Source organism: Tamandua tetradactyla, chromosome 8, assembly GCF_023851605.1.
Source record: "Tamandua tetradactyla isolate mTamTet1 chromosome 8, mTamTet1.pri, whole genome shotgun sequence".
Taxonomy (NCBI): domain Eukaryota; kingdom Metazoa; phylum Chordata; class Mammalia; order Pilosa; family Myrmecophagidae; genus Tamandua; species Tamandua tetradactyla.
This window is the reverse complement of record NC_135334.1, coordinates 61,305,198-61,330,406: the sequence shown is the minus strand read 5'-3', so window position 1 is coordinate 61,330,406 and position 25,209 is coordinate 61,305,198. Positions and strand designations below refer to the sequence as shown.

Below are 25,209 nucleotides of genomic sequence, written 5' to 3'. Positions count from 1 at the left end.
GTGTGGAACTGAAATTTTCTTTTAGTACATAATCTAACTCAACCTATCTGTACAGCTCATTTGAACAACTGAAACACAAGGAGTCCATAATAAGAAAGAGGTCCTTTAATCCTGTATAGATTATTGTAATACTTGAAAACTTCCTATAGTGTATTAAGCAGAGAATCAAACAGTGTTGGCAAAGTCCCTTGAGGGATGGGAGAAAGAATATGGAACTATTAAATCTTACTATCAGGGAATCCCCTGATACTGTGTCAAACTTTAGGGACACCCAAATCAATAGGCCATGCCCTCTATCCTGTGGCTTACTCTTGTGAAGTTTACATAGGTAGCGGGGAAGCTTAGACTACCTACAGGTATGCCTAAGAGTTACTTCTGGAGGACCTCTTTTGTTGCTCAAATGTGGCCTCACTCTCTCTAAGCCAAACTCTGCAAGTGAAATCACTGCCTTCTCCCCTATGGACGTGACATCCAGGGTGAAAATCTCCCTGGCAATATGGGAGATGACTCCCAGGGATGAATCTGGACCTGGCACCATGGGATCAACAATTCCATCCTGACCAAAAGGGGTAAAAGAAATGTAACTAATAAAGTAACAGTGGCAGAGAATTCAAATAGAGTTGAGGGGACACTTTGGAGGTTGCTCTTAAGCAAGCTTCAGTTAAACCTTGCTACTTATCATAACCTGCCAAACTCCACCCAAGACCATTCCACCCAATCCTAAAGAACACCTAGGGCAATATATAAGATTCCACAAGGTTTCCATGCACTAGAGTAACTTCCCAGAGACCTACAACCTCCAGATGGTTCCCTGGTACAGATAAGTCCTGAAACCTAAAGGGCCCTGCCTCTCCAGAACATCAGATAGTTACATTTCCCTACCCCGTATTAGTGACAGACCCTCCCAATATGAAAAAGTTAGAAGGGCGACAGCCCAAACACCCCCAAAGAGAGGGATGGAAAGATCAAAGGTGATATTTGGATGGAGTTATACACTGAAGGTAGGATTTAACAAATAAATATGAATGCTGAATCATTAATTTGATATCTTTTTTAGTCTCTAATATCTTACAACAGCTAGAAGAACCTAAAATTGTGGAACTGTAACCCATGTCAAACTCTGAAATATGTTTTACAACTAATTGTGGTGCTATGCTTTGAAATTCATTGCTTTTTTGTATATATGTCATTTTTCACCAAAAAAGATGGAAAAAAACCTGATTGTCATGATAAAAAAATATTTAAGCCTTCTGGCCTCCTATATTCTGGAGCAGCCAGAAGGAAAATCTGAGAGGATGGTATGGTAGCCCATGACAGATTCTGGGATCTGTCCTGTAACTACTTGTTGAACAGCACTTTGAAAAGTATTGCTTTTTTATTTTTTTGCTTTGTATATGTTATACTATAAAATAATAATAATAATAATAAAAAAGAAAGAATGAAAAAGACAATCTACACAATGGGAGAAAATATTTCAAAACCATGTTATCTGATAAGGGTTTAACATCCAGATATATAAAAACCCAGACAACATAACAGCAAGAAACAAACCAATTTTAAAAAGGGGCAAAATAAACAGCTTTTTTCCAAAGAAGATATATAAATGGCCTAAGCACATGCCTGCTAACAATATCCATTCTGTAACCCAATAATCAAGGAGTAATGTCATCTTTCAAGTCTTATTAAGAAATAAATTTCCCAAGGCATTTGCTGCCATAGATAGCAAGTTGTCAGACAGATCTGGGCAAAGTAAAATGGGAAACTTCTGGGAACAATTCACATGCTAGATGCCATTGAGATCATTCATAGGAAGTCAAAATATTAACATTCACAGGAATTTGGAAGGTGATTCCAATTCTCATTGGGTGAATTTAGGGGTTCAATACTCCAGTGTAGGAAGTAAGTGCAGATATGGGGAAGAGAGCAAGAAAATCAGAATTAGAACTGAAACCTGAACATATGAGAGATCGCTGCGATCTCATGATCAAATTTATTAGATGAGGAGTTACTTCTGGGTGAGTAAAGAAGTGGCTTTTGGAGATCAAATCTACTCCTGGTGAAGATGCAGGGAATACTGTTGAAATGACAACAGAGGATTTGGAATATTATATTAACTTAGTTGATTAGTCTGTGACAAAGTTTGAGAGTACTGACTTCAACTTTGAAAGTAATTCTACCATGGGTAAAATGCTACTGAATAACACTGTATGCTACAGAGAAATCTTTCATGAAAGGAAGAGTCAATGCTGCAGCCTACACTGTTGTCTTATTTTAAGAAATTGCCTTAGCCACCCCAACCTTCAGCACCACCCTGATGAGTCAGCAGATCAACAACAAGGTAAAAAGAATGATTCACTGAAGCCTTAGATAATGGTTAACATATTTTTATCAATAAAATATCTTATGGTGTTGTGCTGGTTTGAAAGGAAGTATGCCCCCTAAGAAAAGCCATGTTTTAATATAAATCCCATTTCTTAAAGGTAGAATAATCCCTATTCAATATTGTATATTTGAAACTGTAATGAGATCATCTCCCTGGTTGATGTGATTTACTTAAGAATGGTTGTTAAACTGGATTAGGGGATGACATGTCTCCACCCATTTGAGTGGGCCTTGATTAGTTTCTGAAGTCCTATAAAAGAGGAAACATTTTGGAGAATGAGAGATTCAGAGAGAGCAGAGAATGCTGCAGCACCACAAAACAGAGAGTCCAACAACCAGTGACCGTTGGAGATGAAGAAGGAAGACGCCTCCTGGGGAGCTTCATGAAATAGGAAGCCAGGAGAAAAAGCTAGCAGATGATGCCGTGTTCACCATGTGCCCTTCCAGCTCAGAGAGAAGCCCTGACTGTGTTCGCCATGTGCCTTCTCACTTGAGAGAGAAACCCTGAACTTCATCAGCCTTCTTGAACCAAGGTATCTTTCCCTAGATGCCTTTGATTGGACATTTCTTTAGACTTGTTTTAATTGGGACATTTTCTCGGCCTTAGAAGTATAAACTAGCAACTCATTAAATTCCCCTTTTTAAAAGCCATTCCGTTTCTGGCATATTGCATTCCAGCAGCTAGCAAACTAGAACAGGTGTATACATTGTTTTAAATATATAATGCTTTTGCACACTTAAAAGACTACAGTATAGTGTAAACGTAACCTTTCTACGCACTGGGAAACCAAAAAATTTCCGTGACTTGCTTTACTGTGGTATTTGCTATATTGTAGGCATATGGAGTCAAACCTACAGTATTTCTGAGGTATGCCTGGACACCACCGAACTGTGTATTTGAAAGTTGTTAAAATGGGAAATTTTAGGTCACAGAATTAACACAATATAGAGAAACAAAGAAACTTTACATAGAACTTTACAACACAAAGAATGAACCCAAATATAGATCATGGACTATAGTTAACAGTATAATAATATTGTTCATCAAATGTAAAAAGGCATCACATCAATGTAAAATGTTAATTATAAGGAAAACTTATTGTGTGTGTATTGGGGGAAGTGTCCTTTGGGAATCTGATACTTTCTGCCTGACTTTTTTATAAACCTTTAATTTTAAAAAAATTAAATAAAGGAAAACAAAACCAAAACCATTTATAGAGTGGCACTGCTATAAACGTAGACTTATAGGTCAATGGAACAGAATTGAGTCGTCTGAAATACATCCATAGATCTATGGCAAATTGATATTTGCATGCCAAGTACGTTAAGTTTAGCAGTTCTTCAGAAAGCTAAGTATAGAACTACCACAAGACCTGGCAATTCCACTTTTTAGTATACATCTAAAAGAATTAAAAGGTAGGGACTAGGACAGATTATTTTTACATAAATATTCATAGTAGTGTTATTTGCAATAGCCAAAAGGTGGAAGCAACCCAAATGTTCATCAGAATATGAACAGATATACACAGTGGAATATTATTCATCTGTAAAAAGAAATGAAGTTCTGATGCATGCCACAACACAATGAACACTGAAGACATCAAGTTGAGTGAAATAAGTCACAAAAATAAACCATACAAAAAGACAAACAGTGCATGATCTCACTTATATGAAATACTGAGAAGAAGCAAATTTCATATGGACATATAGATTATAGGTTATTGGGGTGGGGTGGGCAGGAGGGGGAAGAGGGAGTTCACTGCTTAATGGGTACAGACTTTCTGTTTTAGGTGATAAAAGTTGAGGTAAAAGAGATTGATGGTAGCATAATATCGTGAATGTAATACTACTGAATTGTACACCGAGAGTGGTTAAAATGGGACATTTCATGTATATTTTACTATAATAACATTTTTTAAAAAAAGGATTAGATGGATACCTAGATATTAGCTCTTTCATTATGAACCTTGTATTTGAAGATGAAATAACTGGGGCTATTTCCTGAGAATCCACAAGATGGCAGTAAAAGATTTTATATAGAACTTTATGCATGTATCTAGCCTAGACTGTTAAGCTTTTGAATTGTTTATTGTACTTGATCACAACATTAGAACTGATTGTTATCATGCTGTCAGATTTTGAAAATATAACTCAATGTATCTACAGTAAAATTAAAATTTGAAAATGGAAAAAATGACAAGTGATATAAAAATAATATAGTAAATAAACTGGGGTACTGGCACAAGGACAGACATATAGACCAAAGGAAAATAACTGAAAGTATAGAAATAAACCCACACATTTGATATTTGACACAGTTAATATTTGACAAGGGGGCCAAGTCTACTCAATGGGAAAGAATAGTCTCTTCAACAAATGGTGCTAACAAAACTGAATATGCAATGTAAAATAATGAAAATGGACCCCAACCTCACAATGTACACAAAAATTAAAAAGGATCAACAACCTAAATGTAAGAACCAAAACTATAAAACCCCTGGAGGAAAACAAGGAAATATCTGTAGGACCTTGTATTAGGTGATGATTTCTCAGACTATACCAAAAAACATAAACAGTGAAGAAAAAAAGATAAAATATACTTCTTCAAAATTAAAAATTGCGTGCAATGGACATTCATTACCAAGAAAAGTGAAAAAATAACCAACAGAATGTGAGGAAATATTTGGAAACTATATCTGATACGGGTTTAAATTTAGGGTCTATGCAGAACTCAATAACAAAAGTAATTAAAAAGTGGGGAAAGACCTTTCTCTCAGCCCAACACTGCAAGGAAATTCATTACTCTCCCTGCTATGTGAAACATGACATTCAGGGGTGAAAGTCTCCCTGGCAACATGGGACATGACTCCCAGGAGAAGAGTCTGGCCCTGGCACCATAAGACAGACAATGCCTTCCTGACCTAAAAGGGGAAAAGAAATGTAATAAAATAAGGTATCAGTGGCTAAGAGTTCAAATAGAGCTGCGAGGCTATTCTGGAGGCTACTATTATGCAAGCTTCAGCTAGATATTGCTAATCACCATGGTTCACCAAACCCCAACCAACACCATTCCTATTAACCCTAAAGAATACCTATGGTTCGGTCTGAGATTCTACAAAAGTTTCATGCACTGAGATTACTTTCCAGAACCTACAACTTCTAAATGATGTTCCTCTCCAAGAACATCAATTAGTTCCACCCCCTTATCCTATATTGTCAATAACCCCTTTCCTACAAGAAAAAATTAGAATGGGCATAGCCCAAATACTACCCCTAAAGACTGGGAGAAGATCAATGGAGATAGAGGAGTTATAACAGAGAAGACAGGATTTAATAAATGAGAATAACTGGTGAATCATTATATTGATATTTCTTTTAAGTCTCCAGTGTCTTGAAGCAAACTCCGAAATCTGTTCTGTAACTATAGGTGCTGTTTAGACTCTGTCCCACTGAAAACTAGTAACTTTTTTAATCACTTAGTAAATGGGTTGGAGTAGCATACCCAAGTGAGGGATATGTTACTTCAAGATCCAAAAAGGCCAACCAGGTGGTGTGCCTCTTTTTTGACTGAAGAAGGGGCCAGATTTTACAGCTCACAGAAGGGATAGCATGACATGCTTCACATCACTGAACACCTCAAAATTTGACTGAGGTGGAAGGTCCCTGATTTTTTGTGGGATTTATTTCCCATCCTTTAACACAAATATCTCACCAATAAGACTAGAGTGATTGCTACTTCTTGTTCACTAAATCCAACTATCATAATGTGGAAGGGAAAAGTGATCAAGGTCATTGTGGACTAGATTGTAACAGAAGGCTAGAGGGTTAAATATACCCATGAGGTAGGATAGTTAAGGTGTACTGCTGAACTTGCCAGCTGAAAGCAGATTTCGTAGCACTGAAAGAAAAGCATTTGCCAGATCAATAGCTTCATACTAGGTACCAGGGGATTCCACTACAGGTTCATCTGGCTAAACAGAAAGATGTCTAGTGTTTAATGTCAGAAAGAAGTGGCAAGGCTGTTTCTTCAGGGGAGGCAATTACAGATTTATTGGGAAAAGCAGAGTTAATATCCTCAGACAGGGTTGGAAGGGTGGCTTCCTCAGGTCAGACGACTATAGGTTTATCCAGCAGAAAAGACTCAGGATTTAGGGGTTCAATGCTGCCATTATCATGATCAGCTCCATTCCATGTCTCCATTCCAACTTTCAGGATCCCAATCCTTCTCAATCAGTGCACTCATTTTAATAGCTGACAGGCTCCAAGGTTGTGAATTCAGTTTACACTGTAATTTAGATACTTGCACAGTGAGACTCCAGGTTTGGTGTTAAGAAATTTCAAGTCAGTGGTTACTGACTTCAGGACATACCTTGAAACTCATGTAATTCATATGTTGTAAGAATTTGAATCCTGAGGTTCATCCTCTTATACAAGTATGTGTAGTGTATTAGGAATAACATACTAACCTCATACATTTTCATTTGACAAAAACATGCTAAGGTAGCAAATATAAGGATACCCAGATTCTTTTTTTTTTTATTGACAATGATATTATCCATTGACTTTATTCAGATTTCCCCAGTTTACTTGTTCTCGTGTGTACATGTGCACACACACACATGTAGTTTTATGCAATTTTATCACATATGTAGGTATGTGTACCCACCATCCCTGGCAAAGTATTGAACTATTCCATTACCATAAGATTCCCTTATGCAAAAGGGAGAGAAGCTATAAACAAATAGATACAGAATGAAAAAAAATATGAAACGCTTCATGAATTTGCGTGTCATCCTTGCACAGGGGCCATGCTAATCTTCTCTAGGATACCCAGATTCTTGCTTCTTAAAGGCATTTGGGTACAAGTATCCAGTGGTGATATTTTGTTTATCTCTATTGCCAAATGATGCCATGGACTAGTCTTCATTTCATTGGGAAAACTGATTAGTGCCTTTTTGGTCTAATCAGATCAGAGAAACAATGTGAAAAGCTCCAGAATTCAGAACTGGTTCATCTTTAAGATTCTGTTTCTCAAGAACCTTTTATTCGGTACCAAAATCTGTATTGGTTGGTATTCTCCAGAGATACAGAACTGTAATTAAAAAATAGGTTTATTATAAAGAAGTGATTCATATGACTGTGGGGGATGGCAAGTCCAAATTCCCTAGAGTAGTCTACAAGGTGGAAATTACAATAAAGTTGATGGTAAAGTTGAGTCTGAATTCCTCAGGAAAGCTGACTGACTGAAGTTGAAGAGAAATTCTCATTCCTGAAATACTCAGTTCAGCTTTTAGGACCACCAACTGATTAGATTAGAGCAATCCCCTTTGTTGACTGCAGATGCAATCAGCCATAGATGCAACCAACTGATTATAGATTAAAATCTATGAAATACTCCCAGTCACAATAAACTGGATATCATAACTTAGCCAAGCTGACATATGAAAATAACCATCACACCATCCTTTGAACTTCTTTGTATTCTCATATATAAAGTTTCTTACAGAGAGCATAAAATGGATTTTCATCTAATCTGCTAATCTCTGCCTTTTAATAGAACTTAATCCATTTCTATTTAATGTAACTCCTGATGAAAGATTTACTTTCTTCATTTAGCTACTGGTTCTCTGTATATTACATGTTGTTTCTCAACTACTCATTACCGTCATTTTCTGTAGGTATTTTTGTTGTAAACCATTTTGATTCCCTTTTCTATGTATTTTTTTCTCTTTTTTTGAAACTACAAAATGTTTTTTTATTATTTTTTTTAAAAATACTTATTACATACATCAAGTTTGCTTTGGAAGAGTAGAATCTAATGTGTAGTTATGATCTTTGTGTCTTATTAATGTCTGCCTTGTCTACTTTATCTGTCTTAATTGGACAAATTAGCACTGTGCTACAAGTAGAAATAGGAAACATATCTTTGAAAATCCAAGAGGTCTACAGGTTTGTGTTACAAGCTGTGTGTAGTTGCCATGCATTGTTCATGGCTATGTCAATCATGTAGGTCACTAAAAGTGAGTACCGTTTTTTGCTTCTTATTCTCACTCTGTATTTGGAAATAACTGATCCATTTTAGCAACACCTCCTTGCATTCATCATACAATTTCACAATGGATGGCTGACTTATCGGAAGGAGCTCTTAATCATCAGCAAAACAAAAGCTTATTTCATTTACAGGTTCTATGCCTACAGCATTGGAGCAGACTTACAACGCCAAGCCATGCCAACAACACAGATTATCTCATCATTTTCTTCCACTCAGAAATCAAAATGTCCCTTCTTCATGTTTTTCATATATTCTGTAGGCATAAGGGGACATTTCTCAGTCCTGGTCTGATGAATTGCTCTGGTTGCCCTCAACCCCTTCTTCTTCAAGGCTGATACCAATTTGACACTTGTAAAAAAGCTATCAAAACACAGGTGACAGGGATACTGACCTCTCTCTAAAAGAACATTAGCAAAGTTCATCACTAGATTTCCACCTAAACCAAAATCAAGATTCTTATCTGCCTTCACAGCTGATTCTTCTTGATGTGGCTCAAACCAAACCAGATAACCCTGTATGGTTGTACCATACCACATTTTATAGCCAATTCTAATAGGCTTTCCCCATTCAGGAACTGGTTACTATCAAGGCATTCACACATTGATTTATCAAGGCAGTAATATTCTTCTAGGGGAGCATAAAGATGAAATTTTATTCATTTGCTTTATGAGAGCACTCAATTGTATAAACTTATCATTTTGATCTAGGCAGCTATTATCTGCAAAATGTAGATATGAGAAAATCAATTCAAATCTGTCCCTTCTAATTGCATCTTTAACCAGATTCTGAGCAGCATCAGAGATTTCCCAGTACATTCCTCTTCTGGGATGCCTCACAAATCCACTGGAAAGCAGGACATCAAACACACACTCATTTCCTGAACTGTGACTTCCAAGCTGGCATTTTCTGAGAAGCATAATTATTGGTTTCATTGACAATCAAGTTGAATGTTTCATCATCAACAAATAATTCAAAGAGCTCTACTGGGTTTAACTTCTCACTCTTGAGATTCTTTTTTTTTTTTTTTATTAATTAACGGAAAAAAAGAAATTAACCCAACATTTAGAAATCATACCATTCTACATATGCAATCAGTAATTCTTAACATCATCACATAGATGCATGATCATCGTTTCTTAGTACATTTGCATCAGTTTAGAAGAACTAGCAACACAACAGAAGATATAGAATGTTAATATAGAGAAAAAAAATAAAAGTAATAATAATAGTAAAAAAAAAAACAAAACCTATAGCTCAGATGTAGCTTCATTCAGTGTTTTAACATGATTACTTTACAATTAGGTATTATTGTGCTGTCCATTTTTGAGTTTTTGTATCTAGTCCTGCTGCACAGTCTGTATCCCTTCAGCTCCAATTACCCATTATCTTACCCTGTTTCTAACTCCTGCTGGACTCTGTTACCAATGACATATTCCAAGTTTATTCTCGAATGTCTGTTCACATCAGTGGGACCATACAGTATTTGTCCTTTAGTTTTTGGCTGGATTCACTCAGCATAATGTTCTCTAGGTCCATCCATGTTATTACATGCTTCATAAGTTTATCCTGTCTTAAAGCTGCATAATATTACATCGTATGTATATACCACAGTTTGTTTAGCCACTCGTCTGTTGATGGACATTTTGGCTGTTTCCATCTCTTTGCAATTGTAAATAATGCTGCTATAAACATTGGTGTGCAAATGTCCGTTTGTGTCTTTGCCCTTAAGTCCTTTGAGTAGATTCCCAGCAATGGTATTGCTGGGTCGTATGGCAATTCTATATTCAGCTTTTTGAGGAACCGCCAAACTGCCTTCCACATGGTTGCACCCTTTGACATTCCCACCAACAGTGGATAAGTGTGCCTCTTTCTCCACATCCTCTCCAGCACTTGTCATTTTCTGTTTTGTTGATAATGGCCATTCTGGTGGGTGTGAGATGATATCTCATTGTGGTTTTGATTTGCATTTCTCTAATGGCCAGGGACATTGAGCATCTCTTCATGTGCCTTTTGGCCATTTGTATTTCCTCTTCTGATAGGTGTCTGTTCAAGTCTTTTTCCCATTTTGTAATTGGGTTGGCTGTCTTTTTGTTGTTGTTGAGTTGAACAATCTCTTTATAAAATATGGACACTAGACCTTTATCTGATATGTCATTTTCAAATATTGTCTCCCATTGTGTAGGCTGTCTTTCTACTTTCTTGATGAAGTTCTTTGATGCACAAAATTGTTTGATTTTGAGGAGCTCCCATTTATTTATTTCCTTCTTCAGTGTTCTTGCTTTAGGTTTAAGGTCCATAAAACCACCTCCAATTATAAGTTTCATAAGATATCTCCCAACATTTTCCGCTAACTGTTTTATGGTCTTAGACCTAATGTTTAGATCTTTGATCCATTTTGAGTTAACTTTTGTATAGGGTGTGAGATATGGGTCTTCTTTCATTCTTTTGCATATGGATATCCAGTTCTCTAGGCACCATTTATTGAAGAGACTGTTCTGTCCCAGGTGAGTTGGCTTGACTACCTTATCAAAGATCAAATGTCCATAGATGAGAGGGTCTATATCTGAGCACTCTATTCGATTCCATTGGTCGATATATCTTTATGCCAATACCATGTTGTTTTGACCACTGCGGCTTCATAATATGCCTTAAAGTCCGGCAGCGCGAGACCTCCAGCTTCGTTTTTTTCCCTCAAGATGTTTTTAGCAATTCGGGGCACCCTGCCCTTCCAGATAAATTTGCTTATTGGTTTTTCTATTTCCGAAAAATAAGTTGTTGGGATTTTGATTGGTATTGCATTGAATCTGTACATCAATTTAGGTAGGATTGACATCTTAACTATATTTAGTCTTCCAATCCATGAACACGGTATGCCCTTCCATCTATTTAGGTCTTCTGTGATTTCTTTTAGCAGTTTCTTGTAGTTTTTTTTATATAGGTTTTTAGTCTCTTTAGTTAAATTTATTCCTAGGTATTTTATTCTTTTAGTTGCAATTGTAAATGGGATTCGTTTCTTGATTTCCCCCTCCGCTTGTTCATTGCTAGTGTATAGATATGCTACAGATTTTTGAATGTTGATCTTGTGACCTGCTACTTTGCTGTACTCATTTATTAGCTCTAGTAGTTTTGTTGTGGATTTTTCCAGGTTTTTGACGTATAGTATCATATCGTCTGCAAACAGTGATAGTTTTACTTCTTCCTTTCCAATTTTGATGCCTTGTATTTCTTTTTCTTGTCTAATTGCTCTGGCTAGAACCTCCAACACAATGTTGAATAATAGTGGTGATAGTGGACATCCTTGTCTTGTTCCTAATCTTAGGGGGAAAGTTTTCAATTTTTCCCCATTGAGGATGATATTAGCTGTGGGTTTTTCATATATTCCCTCTATCATTTTAAGGAAGTTCCCTTGTATTCCTATCTTTTGAAGTGTTTTCAACAGGAAAGGATGTTGAATCTTGTCAAATGCCTTCTCTGCATCAATTGAGATGATCATGTGATTTTTCTGCTTTGATTTGTTGATATGGTGTATTACATTAATTGATTTTCTTATGTTGAACCATCCTTGCATACCTGGGATGAATCCTACTTGGTCATGATGTATAATTCTTTTAATGTGTTGTTGGATATGATTTGCTAGAATTTTATTGAGGATTTCTGCATCTATGTTCATTAGAGAGATTGGTCTGTAGTTTTCTTTTTTTGTAATATCTTTGCCTGGTTTTGGTATGAGGGTGATGTTGGCTTCGTAGAATGAATTAAGTAGTTTTCCCTCCACTTCAATTTTTTTGAAGAGTTTGAGGAGAGTTGGTACTAATTCTGGAATGTTTGATAGAATTCACATGTGAAGCCGTCTGGTCCTGGACTTTTCTTTTTAGGAAGCTTTTGAATGACTAATTCAATTTCTTTACTTGTGATTGGTTTGTTGAGGTCATCTATTTCTTCTTGAGTCAAAGTTGGTTGTTCATGTCTTTCCAGGAACCCATCCATTTCATCTAAATTGTTGTATTTATTAGCGTAAAGTTGTTCATAGTATCCTGTTATTACCTCCTGTATTTCTGTGAGGTCAGTAGTTATGTCTCCTCTTCCATTTCTGATCTTATTCATTTGCATCCTCTCTCTTCTTCTTTTTGTCAATCTTGATAAGGGCCCATCAATCTTATTGATTTTCTCATAGAACCAACTTCTGGTCTTATTGATTTTCTCTATTGTTTTCATGTTTTCAATTTCATTTATTTCTGCTCTAATCTTTGTTATTTCTTTCCTTTTGCTTGCTTTGGGGTCAGTTTGCTGTTCTTTCTCCAGTTCTTCCAAGTGGACAGTTAATTCCTGCATTTTTGCCTTTTCTTCTTTTCTGATATAGGCATTTAGGGCAATAAATTTCCCTCTTAGCACTGCCTTTGCTGCATCCCATAAGTTTTGATATGTTGTGTTTTCGTTTTGATTCGCCTCGAGGTATTTACTAATTTCTCTTGCAATTTCTTCTTTGACCCACTTGTTGTTTAAGAGTGTGTTGTTGAGCCTCCATGTATTTGTGAATTTTCTGACACTCCACCTATTATTCATTTCCAACTTCATTCCTTTATGATCCGAGAAAGTGTTGTGTATGATTTCAATCTTTTTAAATTTGTTAAGACTTGCTTTGTGACCCAGCATATGGTCTCATCTTTGAGAATGATCCATGAGCACTTGAGAAAAAGGTGTATCCTGCTGTTGTGGGATGTAATGTCCTATAAATGTCTATTAAGTCTAGTGCATTTATAGTAATATTCAGATTCTCTATTTCTTTGTTGATCCTCTGTCTAGATGTTCTGTCCCTTGATGAGAGTGGTGAGTTGAAGTCTCCAACTATTATGGTATATGAGTCTATTTCCCTTTTCAGTGTTTGCAGTATATTCCTCACGTATTTTGGGGCATTCTGATTCGGTGCGTAAATATTTATGATTGTTATGTCTTCTTGTTTAATTGTCCCTTTTATTAGTATATAGTGTCCTTCTTTGTCTCTTTTAACTGTTTTACATTTGAAGTCTAATTTGTTGGATATTAGTATAGCCACTCCTGCTCTTTTCTGGTTGTTATTTGCATGAAATATCTTTTCCCAACCTTTCACTTTCAACCTATATTTATCTTTGGGTCTAAGATGTGTTTCCTGTAGACAGCATATAGAAGGATCCTGTTTTTTAATCCATTCTGCTAGTCTATGTCTTTTGATTGGGGAATTCAGTCCATTAACATTTAGAGTTATTACTGTTTGGATAATATTTTCCTCTACCATTTTGCCTTTTGTATTATATATATCATATCTGACTTTCCTTCTTTCTACACTCTTCTCCATACCTCTCTCTTCTATCTTTTCGTATCTGACTCTAGTGCTCCCTTTAGTATTTCTTGCAGAGCTGGTCTCTGGGTCACAAATTCTCTCAGTGACTTTTTGTCTGAGAATGTTTTAATTTCTCCCTCATTTTTGAAGGAGAATTTTGCTGGATATAGGAGTCTTGGTTGGCAGTTTTTCTCTTTTAGTAATTTAAATATATCATCCCACTGTCTTCTAGCTTCCATGGTTTCTGCTGAGAAATCTACACATAGTCTTATTGGGTTTCCCTTATATGTGATGGATTGTTTTTCTCTTGCTGCTTTCAAGATCCTCTCTTTCTCTTTGACCTCTGACATTCTAACTAGTAAGTGTCTTGGAGAATGCCTATTTGGGTCTAATCTCTTTGGGGTGCGCTGCACTTCTTGGATCTGTAATTTTAGGTTTTTCACAAGAGTTGGGAAATTTTCAGTGATAATTTCTTCCATTAGTTTTTCTCCACCTTTTCCCTTCTCTTCTCCTTCTGGGACACCCACAACACATATATTTGTGCGGTTCATATTGTCCTTGAGTTCCCTGATACCCTGTTCAAATTTTTCCATTCTTTTCCCGATAGTTTCTGTTTCCTTTTGGAATTCAGATGTTCCATCCTCCAAATCACTAATTCTATCTTCTGTCTCTTTAAATCTATCATTGTAGGTATCCATTGTTTTTTCTATCTTTTCTACTTTATCCTTCACTTCCATAAGCTCTGTGATTTGTTTTTTCAGTTTTTCTATTTCTTCTTTTTGTTCAGCCCATGTCTTCTTCATGTCCTCCCTCAATTTATCGATTTCGTTTTTGAAGAGGTTTTCCATTTCTGTTCGTATATTCAGCATTAGTTGTCTCAGCTCCTGTATCTCATTTGAACTATTGGTTTGTTCCTTTGACTGGGCCATATTTTCAATTTTTTGAGCGTGATTCGTTATCTTCTGCTGGCGTCTGGGCATTTAGTCAGATTTCCCTGGGTGTTGGACCCAACAGGTTGAAAGATTTTTCTGTGAAATCTCTAGGTTCTGTTTTTCTTATCCTGCCCAGTAGGTGGCGCTGGTGGCACACGTTTGTCTACGGGTCCCACCAGTAAAAGGTGCTGTGGGTCCTTTAACTTTGGAAAACTCTCGCCGTGGGGGGGGGGGGGTTCGCAAGCCGAAGCGGCTTGGAAGAGTGCCAGCCAGCCCGGGGGTCCGAACGTGGGGAGGGTCGCTGGCCTCAGTAGCCCGTGAGAGCGCCCGTTCGAATTTCAAAGTCAGCCCGGGGCGCCAAGCGTGGTGGGAGGGCGCCAGCTGCTGCGGCCTGGGAAAGTGCACTGTTCCCAGCTGGACCGGGGAGTCACGTGTTTGGAAGGGAACCCCCCCCCCCCGGTCACCATTCTCCGCAGCCTGGGGATTTCCGATCCAATTCTCTCAGTTGGTCTGGGGGGCCGCGCGTGGTGGGGGCGCCAGCCGCCGCGGCTTGAGGGGACCGCCTGCCCAATTCTGCCAGCTGGCCCGGGAAGGAAGAAGGGATGGACTCCGGCCGCTTTTGCCGCCCCGCCCGGGGAACCCCGCGCCCCTCGGCGAGCTCACCGGAGCGGGTTCTCTCAGCCAGTCAGCCGTTCCAGGATGGGGTACGCTGTCTTTTTTATCTCTGTCGTGGCTCTGGGAGCTGTTCTGTATCGTTTCTACTCCCCTAGTAGCTGTTCTGGAGGAGGAACTAAGATCCGCGCGTCTTACTAAGCCGCCATCTTCTCCGGAAGACTCTTGAGATTCTAAAGTCCAGAATCCAGTGCTAACCAGCTTGGAAAGTTGGGTTTAATTCTTGTCTGGGACACTTGACACCTTAAGCTTCTTTAGAGCCATCTGGGTCTCAGGCTCATTATCTTCCTCCACAACTGAGTCATCAGAAAAGGTAAGACTTTGGAGCATTTCATTCACTTGTACTTTGTCTCTTTTTCTCCCTTTGTGGGTAACGTCTCCTATAGTGTATTCCAAGGATAAGATGTACATCTGGCTCACAAATCACTAAGGTGAGGTTCCTTCAAAGTGTCCAAATGCAAAATTGCCCTTTTGGGAGGCACAGAAGCACTACACAGAAGCATCTGGGGTATACAATCTTTTCTAGGTTTGTTTTTTTTTTTTTTTCACATGGGCAGCACCGGGAATCGAACCCGGGTCCTCGGGCATGGCAGGCAAGCACTCTTACCTACTGAGCCACCGTGGCCCGCCCTTTTCTAGGTATTCATGAGGGCTTCCTAGTTAGTTCCAATTCTTTGGAAGTTTTTGTTTTGCATTAAACAATCCATCTTTAGTCACAACTTCTTCGGTCTTAAGACTGAGACTTGTGATCTCCTGAGCTGAGTTCACATAGAGGTCTCTCAGAGCCAGAATGAGATGTGGTAACTCCTCTGGAGCAAGGGACTTGGCTGCTTTTTCTTGATCTTCACAAATGTCACTCACTCACTTCCTGCATCTGGACCTCTGGAGGTTCACATTTCAAGGCAATTCCCCCAGGCAGGAGCTGGACACTCCAAAGAGATTCCTTGACATTCTGTCACCACCAGACCCATGTTGTGTCCTTAAATGTAGACTGAGGCCTGTTGGTCTATACTCCAAGTTCTGTCTCTAGATTCTCCAGCACAGTCACTGCTCTTCTCTATCCTGTAGATGAGAGCTCTGCACACAAGCCTGAAGTTCACTGGGCAGGAGGGTTAGAAACTGCTCCAGCACCAACAGCTCCAAAATGTGCTCCTTGGTGTGGATCTCGGGCCTCAGCCACTGATGGCAAAGTTCTTGGAGTTGGGCCAGAGCCTCATGGGGCCCAGAAACCTCGTGGTAGCAGAACTGCCAGAAGTGCAGGCTGCAGAGCTCCTGAGTATGGGAGCTGCTCTCTTTCAAGCCACACACCTGCTCCCATGAGGGATATTCCTCTTTTCACCTTTACACAACCTTCTTCATCTTTGGCAGCGGGGACTGACAACGCTTCACACATGGTGAACGTAGATGCTGAGAAAAGGTTCACTTAGCTGTGGTCTATGCTTCAGTAATGTTTTTCCAAGCGTATATGTGGTTGTCAACAAATACTGATAGGCTTCTTGATGAATGCACGTAGACATACATGAGACATCAGCAACCAGGGGCTAGAATTTATCTTATTGAGATTGTACTCCAGTAGCCAGCCCAGCACTTGGCATGCAAGGGACATTCAAATACTCATCTAGCTGCTAGTTAATGGGCCAACGTTCAAGGACATGTCCAGTGAGACCCGGCCGACCTAACAGCTCCCACGCCAGTCAGGGCACCTGGACCAGGGGTCTTGCAGGGCAGACAGTCTAAGCGGTGCTTCCTGAATCTGGGCTGCAGGCTTGATGGCAGCTTCTCTTACTGTCGGGCATTCCTGCAGGAACCCTGGTTTCTCACCCACCTCAGCCCTGCAGGCTAAACCCTGCACAGAGGCCAAGCTGCAGTGTCTTGCCCTCTATGTATTTTTTTAGTTATGTTGTTACTAATAACATCTAAAATTGTTAACAATCTAATTTAAATAACAGATTTATTTTCCATAATATACAAATCCTGTCCTCCCATATTCTGTTACTGCCTCTTTATACATTACCATCTTAGATTACATCGTTATACATTTTATGCCCATTAACACAGATTTATATTGTTTTATGTATCTGCATTTTAATCACATAGGAAAAAACATGTCACATATCAAACCAAAAGTACAATACTGGCTTTTAAATTCATCTATTAAGTTACCTTTGCTAGTACTCTTTAATTTTTCTTATGCCTTCTGTCATATATTTTCTAATGCCTTCTGACACTAGAGTTACTGTCTAATATCCTTTCATTTTAGCCTTAAGAACAATCTTTAGCATTTCTTGCAGGGCAGGTCTATAGGAAATGAATTCCCTCAGCTTTTATCTGGTAATGTTTTAAATTTTCATTTCTTCTTAAAGGATAGTTTTGCCAGGCAGAATTTTTGGTTGATAGTTTCTGTCCTCCAAAATTTAAATGTCATCCCACTGCCTTCAGGTCTTCCATGGTTTCTTTCATGGATTCTGAGAAATCACCAGTTAGCCTTATTCAAGATTCTTGCAGGGCAGAATCTTTCACTGCTTTCAAAGTTCTCTGTCATATATAGGGTCCTGCCCCAAACTAAATGGTGAGATGCTCCCCACAGAACTTTGAACAAGAACTGGCAGAAATATCTTCCTCAAAGATCCAGAACAAAGTTAAAGAACTGCAGTAACAGCGCAAGTATGAATAAAGAAAAAGGCAACTTGAAAGTGGCAGAATTTCCTGGTGCCCTTGCTGGCCCCTCTCAGTGAGTATCCTTGATTAGAGTTCCAGTGGGAGCAATGTAACCTTTGTACAGATGCTGGGTACATGTCTGCTCCAATCTGTCTAGGGGCAGCCTGAAGAACACCAGGCACATGTTGCAGTCTCACTGTCACTGTCCCAGAACTTGGCCTGTACCTACAGAAAGCTGTAGGAGAATAGTCAAATTGTATCAGCTTGGGACAACACAGCGCCAGTGGCTGACATATAGCACCTGGATCCATGAGGATCACGAGGAAACACTGTTTCCTGGTGGAATAAAGACCCTGTGTCAGTGTAAATGGGAATTACTAGGGCTACACATGCATCTCCAGGACAAGATGACAGAGCACTTACTGATGTTTTGCCTCAGGCTGTTCTCTAATAGTCTCCTTCAGAGCTTAGTGCTAAACTTTGAAGGACAGCACTTCCAAACATCAATCCACAAGATCAGGAAGAGCATTTTATCTCCCCCTCTTTTTTTAGCTCCTTGCATTGTATAAAATCTCTATCATCTCTTCCTGGATACAAACTTAAGGACCAGACATCCTACTGTCAAAATTCCAGCAATAAAACATTACAATATCAGTATGTCCAGGTTGCAACCACAAAATTACAAAACATACACCAAAACAGGAAGTTGATAGACCGTGCAAAGGAAAAGGATAAAGCATTAGAAACGGTCATTGAAGTAGACCAGATGTGTGACATACTAAATAAAATACTTTTTAAAAAATGGTCTAAAATATGCTAAAAGAGATAAAGGAAAACAAAAGAACTAAAGGTTATTTGTGAAAATGACTCATAAATAGAAAAGGAACATCTTAATAAAAACATAGAAACCATGAAAAGGAACCAGAGATGAAGACCACAATAACAAAAATAAAATCTTACATAAAGGAGAACTTGAAAAAGGTAATTAAAACCATACAGTCTGAGTGGAAAGATAAAAGAATTAAAAAAAATAAACACATTCTAAGAGATCTGTAGGACACATCAAGCATACCAATAAAAGCATTATGGGAGTGCAAGAAGGAAAAGAAAAAGAGCAAGAGCAGAGAGAATGTCTGAAGAAATGATGGCTGGAAAGCTCTCCAATTTAATGAAAGACATGAACTCCAGTACAATGTTGAATAACAGTGGAGACACTGGGCATCCCTGCTTTGTTCATGATCTTAGAAAGCATTCAGTGTTTCACTACTGAGCATGACACTGGCTATCGGATTTTCATGTAAAACTCTTTGGGGGAGTTTCCTTCTACTTGTAGTCTTCTGAGGTTTTTTTTTTTTTTATCAAACATCTATAATTTATAAATGGCATTTACAATTACCTATATAATTACCTTTACTGGAAGTCTTCACTTCTCTCTTTTTTTTTATCATCCACAATTGCCTTTTCTTCCTTTTTATTTTTTGAAAAATAACATATATACAAAAAAGCTATAAAAATTTCAAAGGACAGCCTCGCAGTTGTAGAACATATTTCAGAGTTTGACATGGGTTACAATTCCACAATTTCAGGTTTTTACTTCTAGCTGCTCTAAAATATTGGCGAATAAAAGAGATATCAATTTAATGATTCAGCATTCATATTCATTTGTTAATCCTATCTTCTATGTATAATTCCACTGTTCTAGTTTGCTAGCTGCTGGAATGCAACACACCAGAGACAGACTGACTTTCAATAAAAGGGATTTATTTAGTTGACGTATAGTTCTTCAGAGGAAAGGCAGCTAACTTTCAACTGAAGTTCTTTCTTACGTGGGAAGGCACAGGGTGATCTCTGCTGGCCTTCAACATCTTTCCCCAGGGTGATTCCTTTCTGCATCTCCAAAGGCCTGGGCTGAGCTGTGAGTGCTGAGATGAGGTATGCTGAGCTGCTTGGGCTGTGCTATGTTGAGCTCTCTCATTTAAGCATCAGCCAATTAAATCAAACATCATTCACTGTCTCCTAGCCAACTGCAGATGTAATCAACAACAGATGAGGTTCACATGCCATTGGCTCATGCCCACAGCAAAAGAACTAGGCACCTTCACCTAGCCCAGTTGACACCTGAATCTAACATATCCCCCATCACCACTGATCTTTCCATCCCTCTCTTTAGGGGTGTTTAGGATGGGAATTGTAAATTTTTCATATTGGAAGGGTCTCTCACCAATATGGGGTAGGGAAATGTAACTATCTAATGTTCTGGAGAGGATGGGCTAGATTTCAGGACTTACCTGGACCAGGGACCCATCTGGAGATTGTAGATCCCTGGGAAGTTACTCTAGTGCATGGAACCCTTGTGGAATCTTATATATTGCCCTAGGTGTTCTTTAGGATTGGCTGGAATGGTCTTGGTTGGGGGATGGCAAGTTATGATAGGTAGCAAGGTCTAATTGAAGCAAACATAAGAGCAATCTCCAGAGCAGCCTCTCGTCTCTATTTGAACTCTGCCACTGATACTTTATTAATTACACTTCTTTTCCCCCTTCTGGTCAGGATGGAATTGTTGATTCCATGGTGTCAGGTCTGGATTCATCCCTGGGAGTCATCTTCCACATTGCCAGGGAGACTTTCACCCCTGGATGTCATAGCCCATGTGGGGGGGGGGGGGGGAGGGCACAATGATTTCACTTGCAGAGTTGGGCTTAGAGAGAGTGAGGACACATCTGAGCAAGAAAAAAAGTCTTCCAGAAGTAACTCTTAGGCATACCTATAGATAGTCTAAGCTTCTCAGGTACTTACATAAGTTTCACAAGAGTAAGCCTCATGATTGAGGGCATGGCCTACTGATTTGGGTGTCCCTAATGTTTGACACAGTATCAGGGGATTCCCTAATGGTAAGATTTAATAGTTCCATATTCTTTCTCCCATCCCTCAGGGGACTTTGCCAATACTTTTTGATTATCTGCTTAATGTACTCTAGGATATATCCAGGCATTACGATACTTATACAGGGTTACAGGACCTCTTTCTTATTCTGTGCTTCCTGTGTTTCAGTTGTTCAAATGAGTTATATAGATAGTTTGAATTAGATTATGCACTACAGAAAATTTTAATTCCAGACCAAATAAACCTTTCTTCCATTGGTCTCAAACAGTATGTGTGTTTCTAAAATATAGTCACTGTCTTCCTTACTCTTATGTTCTGAATTACTTTGATCCCAACCTGTTTGGCTTTGTTCTTACCTCTAAATATCAGGTTATTTATATAAAACTGCCTCTCAAAATCCAGAAATAACAATCACCTCTCCGGACTTAATGTGTCTGCTCTAAAAGCTTACAATTTAGGCCCCTGTTTTCTTATAAGCATTTTCTAAAGGTAACCATGCCATTGTTGTTCTTTTGTTTCTGGCTTATTTTGTCTCACCAGATGTCCCACTGTTCATTCACATCATTGCATGCCTCATGCTCCTTTTTGTAGCAGTACAACCTTTGTTCATAAGTATCACTTTCAATCTATTTGTATCCTTGTGTCTAAAATGATTCTCTTGTAAATATCATATAGCTGGATTATGTTTCTTAATCCATTCTGCCAATCTGTATCTTTTAATTGGTAAATTTAGTCCATTAACATTCAAAGTTATTACTGAAAAGACATTTCCTGAATCCACCATCTTATCTTTTTATTTTGTCAGATCTATACATTCTTTTCCTTCTTTCTCTGTATTCTTTATATTACCCTTAGTGGTGCTCTTCAATTCTGTGCCCTCCTCCAGACATCCCTCTCCTGTCTTTTTTTTTTTTTTCAGCCAGCAGAACTCCTTTTAGTATTTCTTGTAGAGTCGGGTCTCTTGTTGGCAAATTCTTTCAGGATTTCTTTGTCTATGAAAACTTTAATCTCTCCCTCAATTTTGAAGGATAATTTGGCTGGGTACAGTTGGCTGGAAGTCTTTCTCTTTCAGGATCTTGCATATATCATACCACTGCCTTCTCACCTCCAGGGTGCTAGTTGAGTAGTCTGAACTCAGTCTTATTTGGTTTCCCTTGTATGTAGTAGATTGTTTTTCTCTTGCCACTTTCAGGATTTTCTGCTTCTCTTCAACATTTGACAGACTGATTAGTATGTGTCTAAGGGAAGGCCTATTTGGATTTATTCTGTTCGGAGCTTGTTGGGCTTCTCTGACTTGTATATTTATGTCCTTTATGAGGGTTGGGAAGTTTTCCCCCATTATATTCTCAACTACTCTTCCTAGCCCTTCACACCTCCTTTCTCCTTCTGGGATATCAATGGTTCTTATATTTGTGCGCTTTGATTTGTCTGTCATTTCCCTGAGATCCAATTCCAATTTTTGCATCTTTTTTTGCCATATGCTATTTTGAGTCTTCAAAATCAGTTATCCTGTCCTCTATATCATTTATTTTTCCTACTGCCTCTTCAAATCTGGTGTTGTGTACCTCTAGTGTGTTTTTTGTTTTTATGTGTTTTTTTTTTCCACATGGGCAGGCTCTGGGAAATGAATCCGGGTCTCCAGCATGGCAGGTGAGAACTCTGCCTGCTGAGCCACAGTGGCCCACCCTAGCATGTTTTTTATTTGGTCAACAGAGCCTTTAATCTCTGTGATATCTGCTATTTTTCTATTTATTCTTTCAAATTCCTCTTTATGCTCTTCTACTGTCTTCTTGACCTCCTTTGTCATTTGCTATCCCACTTATTAAGTAGAGTTGTATGAACATCTTTGATTAGTAGTTCCAACATCTGTGTTTCCTCTGGTGTTCTAATTTTGTCATTAGACAGGGCTATATCTGTCTGCATCGTGATATGCTTAGTGATCTTCTGCTGTCTTCGTGGCATGTAAATATCTTGATTGATTTGCTTCGAAAGTTGATTTCTTTCAGTAGTCTAAGGCCTTGTGTTTGTGGGATGGTTGTACAGCTGGGAGCAGGATACAGGGTGGGGCACTCACTGCAGTGATTTGTTTCAGGGCAGGTATAGCCGCAGATTGGGGATGTTATGCTGATGCTTATGAATGCGGGCGCCCAGTGGCCAGGGAGGATGTAGCTGTGCGGGTACACCAGTCTGGGGGTCGTAACCCTGGTGTGTGCTGGTCTAAGGCATGGGGCCCCTTTTTATGCATGCACAGAGCTTTGGCAGCAGGTCTGTGTTATGCCTTTGTGGCTTGGGGGCAGATGCAACCCAGCTGCATAGGTAAGCACTTTCTCAGAGCAGGGAAGTGTGGCTGAGGGTGTGCACATGCTTGGTTCTAGGACTGCTGTAAAGTGTGGTTCCCAGAGCTGAATGATGTGATTGGAGGGCACATGCATGGGCCTAAGAGTTCAGTAAACTGATGCACAGAGCTCAGGGAAGGGGGCAGAGTGAGGCTGTGCGACACTATGTGTAGGGGGACAGGGATAGTCAGGGCATGGAGGTTAGTGCCCACAGCCTTTATGAACTGGCAACAGCTTGCAGAGAGCAGGGGTTGAGGTAGTGCTTGGGAGTGGTTCAGGGTAGGTGGGTTGGGCTGTACTTGGGGTGGGGGTGTGAGGAAGGTACATGCACTGGGGGCTGGTGGAGTAGGGGCACCTGGAGCACGGGGAATGGGAGCGGATGACAGGGTTTGGGTGCGTGGGGTGTAGAGTGAGTCACTGGTCACAGGCCAGTGCTGGTGAGGGTAGCATGCCCAAGGAACTTGGCCAGGCTCACTGCCTAGTCTTTGGCTGCCATCTGTGCACTCCTGTGGGCTCCACGCCTCTGCACCAGGCTCCAGCTTTCTGCCTCTCAGTTCAGTGCAGAAGGTGCTCCCAGGTCAGCTGCACTCCCAAATCGCTGCCTCAGTTGCCCTACTGTCCCTTCTCTAACTTTTCTGTGGAGCAGGGCTAATCTTGAGCTACTCTATTCGGCCATCTTCCTAGAAGTCCACCAGAAGTCTTCATTTCTTTATGCTGGTTTGCTCCACTAACTAGAGTCCCTTCCTTTCAATCTGAAGAACCCTTTTTAGCACTACTTACAGGGAAGATCTAGCACTACGGAACAGCCTCAGCTATTGTTTATTTGAGAATGTCTTCATCTCTCCCTCATTTTTGAAAGAAGGCTTGTCATATATAAAATTGTTGGTTGGATATTGTTTTCTTTAAGCATTTTAAATATTTCATCTCGTTGCTTTCTTGCCTCCATGGTTTCTGATGAGAAATTGGCCCTTAACCTTATTGGGATTCCCTTGTATATAACTTGTTGCTTTTCTCTTGAAGCTTTTAGAAATCTCTACTGTCCATAGCACTGTACAGTTTGATTACTATGAAAATGGCCATGGTTCTGTGGAGTTTATTCTGTTTGGGGTTCAGTATTCATTTTCATGTTTTCTATATTCAATTTGGGAAGTTTGCTTCCATTATCTATTTGAACATTCCTTCTGCCCTTTTCTCTATGTATCTATATCTCAATACCTATACTGGTACTCTCTCTCTCTCTCTCTTTTTTTAATAGTTAACAGGAGTATTTTAATACTCTTTCATTAACACTAACAAACGTACTATACCAATTCTATGGGTCAATAATGGGGGGGGAGGGGTATGACAAGATTTGGGTTTCCTTTTTTATTCTTACCTCTCTTATGGAGTAAAAAAATATTCTAAAATTGATCATGGGGTTCTATGTACAACTATATGATAACACTGTGAGCCAGTGATTGCACACTTCAGATGATTTGTATGGTGTGTGAAAACAGTCAAAAAAACTGTGTTAAAATAAAAATTGCCATGTCATTTGAAATTTCATGTACTAGTACTCTTGATGGTGTTCCACAGGTCTCCTAGGCTCCATTTGCTCTTTTTTCTCTCTGCTTCTCAGTGTGAATCATTTCAATTGCTTTATCTTCAAGAACAAGGGTTCATTCTTTGCCACTTCCTATCTGCTGTTAAAATTTTCTGGGGAATTTTTCATTTCAGTTGTGTTCTTCACCTCCAGGATTTTTATTCGGTTCTCACTGAGAATCTCAAAGAGATTCTCATACTGTTCATTCACCATTTTCTCTATATTCTTTAGTTTTTCCAATAAGTTTTCTTTTATCTCCTTGAAGACACGTAAGTTTATTTTTAAGAAGTCTTTGTATGGTAAGTAAAACGTATGGTCCTTTAATTGATGTTTTCTGCATTTTTGTCTTGTTCTTTTGGATAGGTCTCATTTCCTGTTTGTCTGTAGTCTTTTCT

At 39.0% G+C, this 25,209-nt stretch overlaps 1 protein-coding gene and 1 pseudogene across 2 annotated transcripts in view; both read right to left on the bottom strand.

The window, feature by feature from the left end:
- CCDC90B (coiled-coil domain containing 90B) overlaps window positions 1-25,209 on the bottom strand; it is a 64,563-nt gene that overhangs the window by 16,329 nt on the left and 23,025 nt on the right. The gene's annotated exons all lie outside the window — the stretch shown is intronic.
- Window positions 7,141-7,206, bottom strand: LOC143645388 (U6 spliceosomal RNA; annotated as a pseudogene).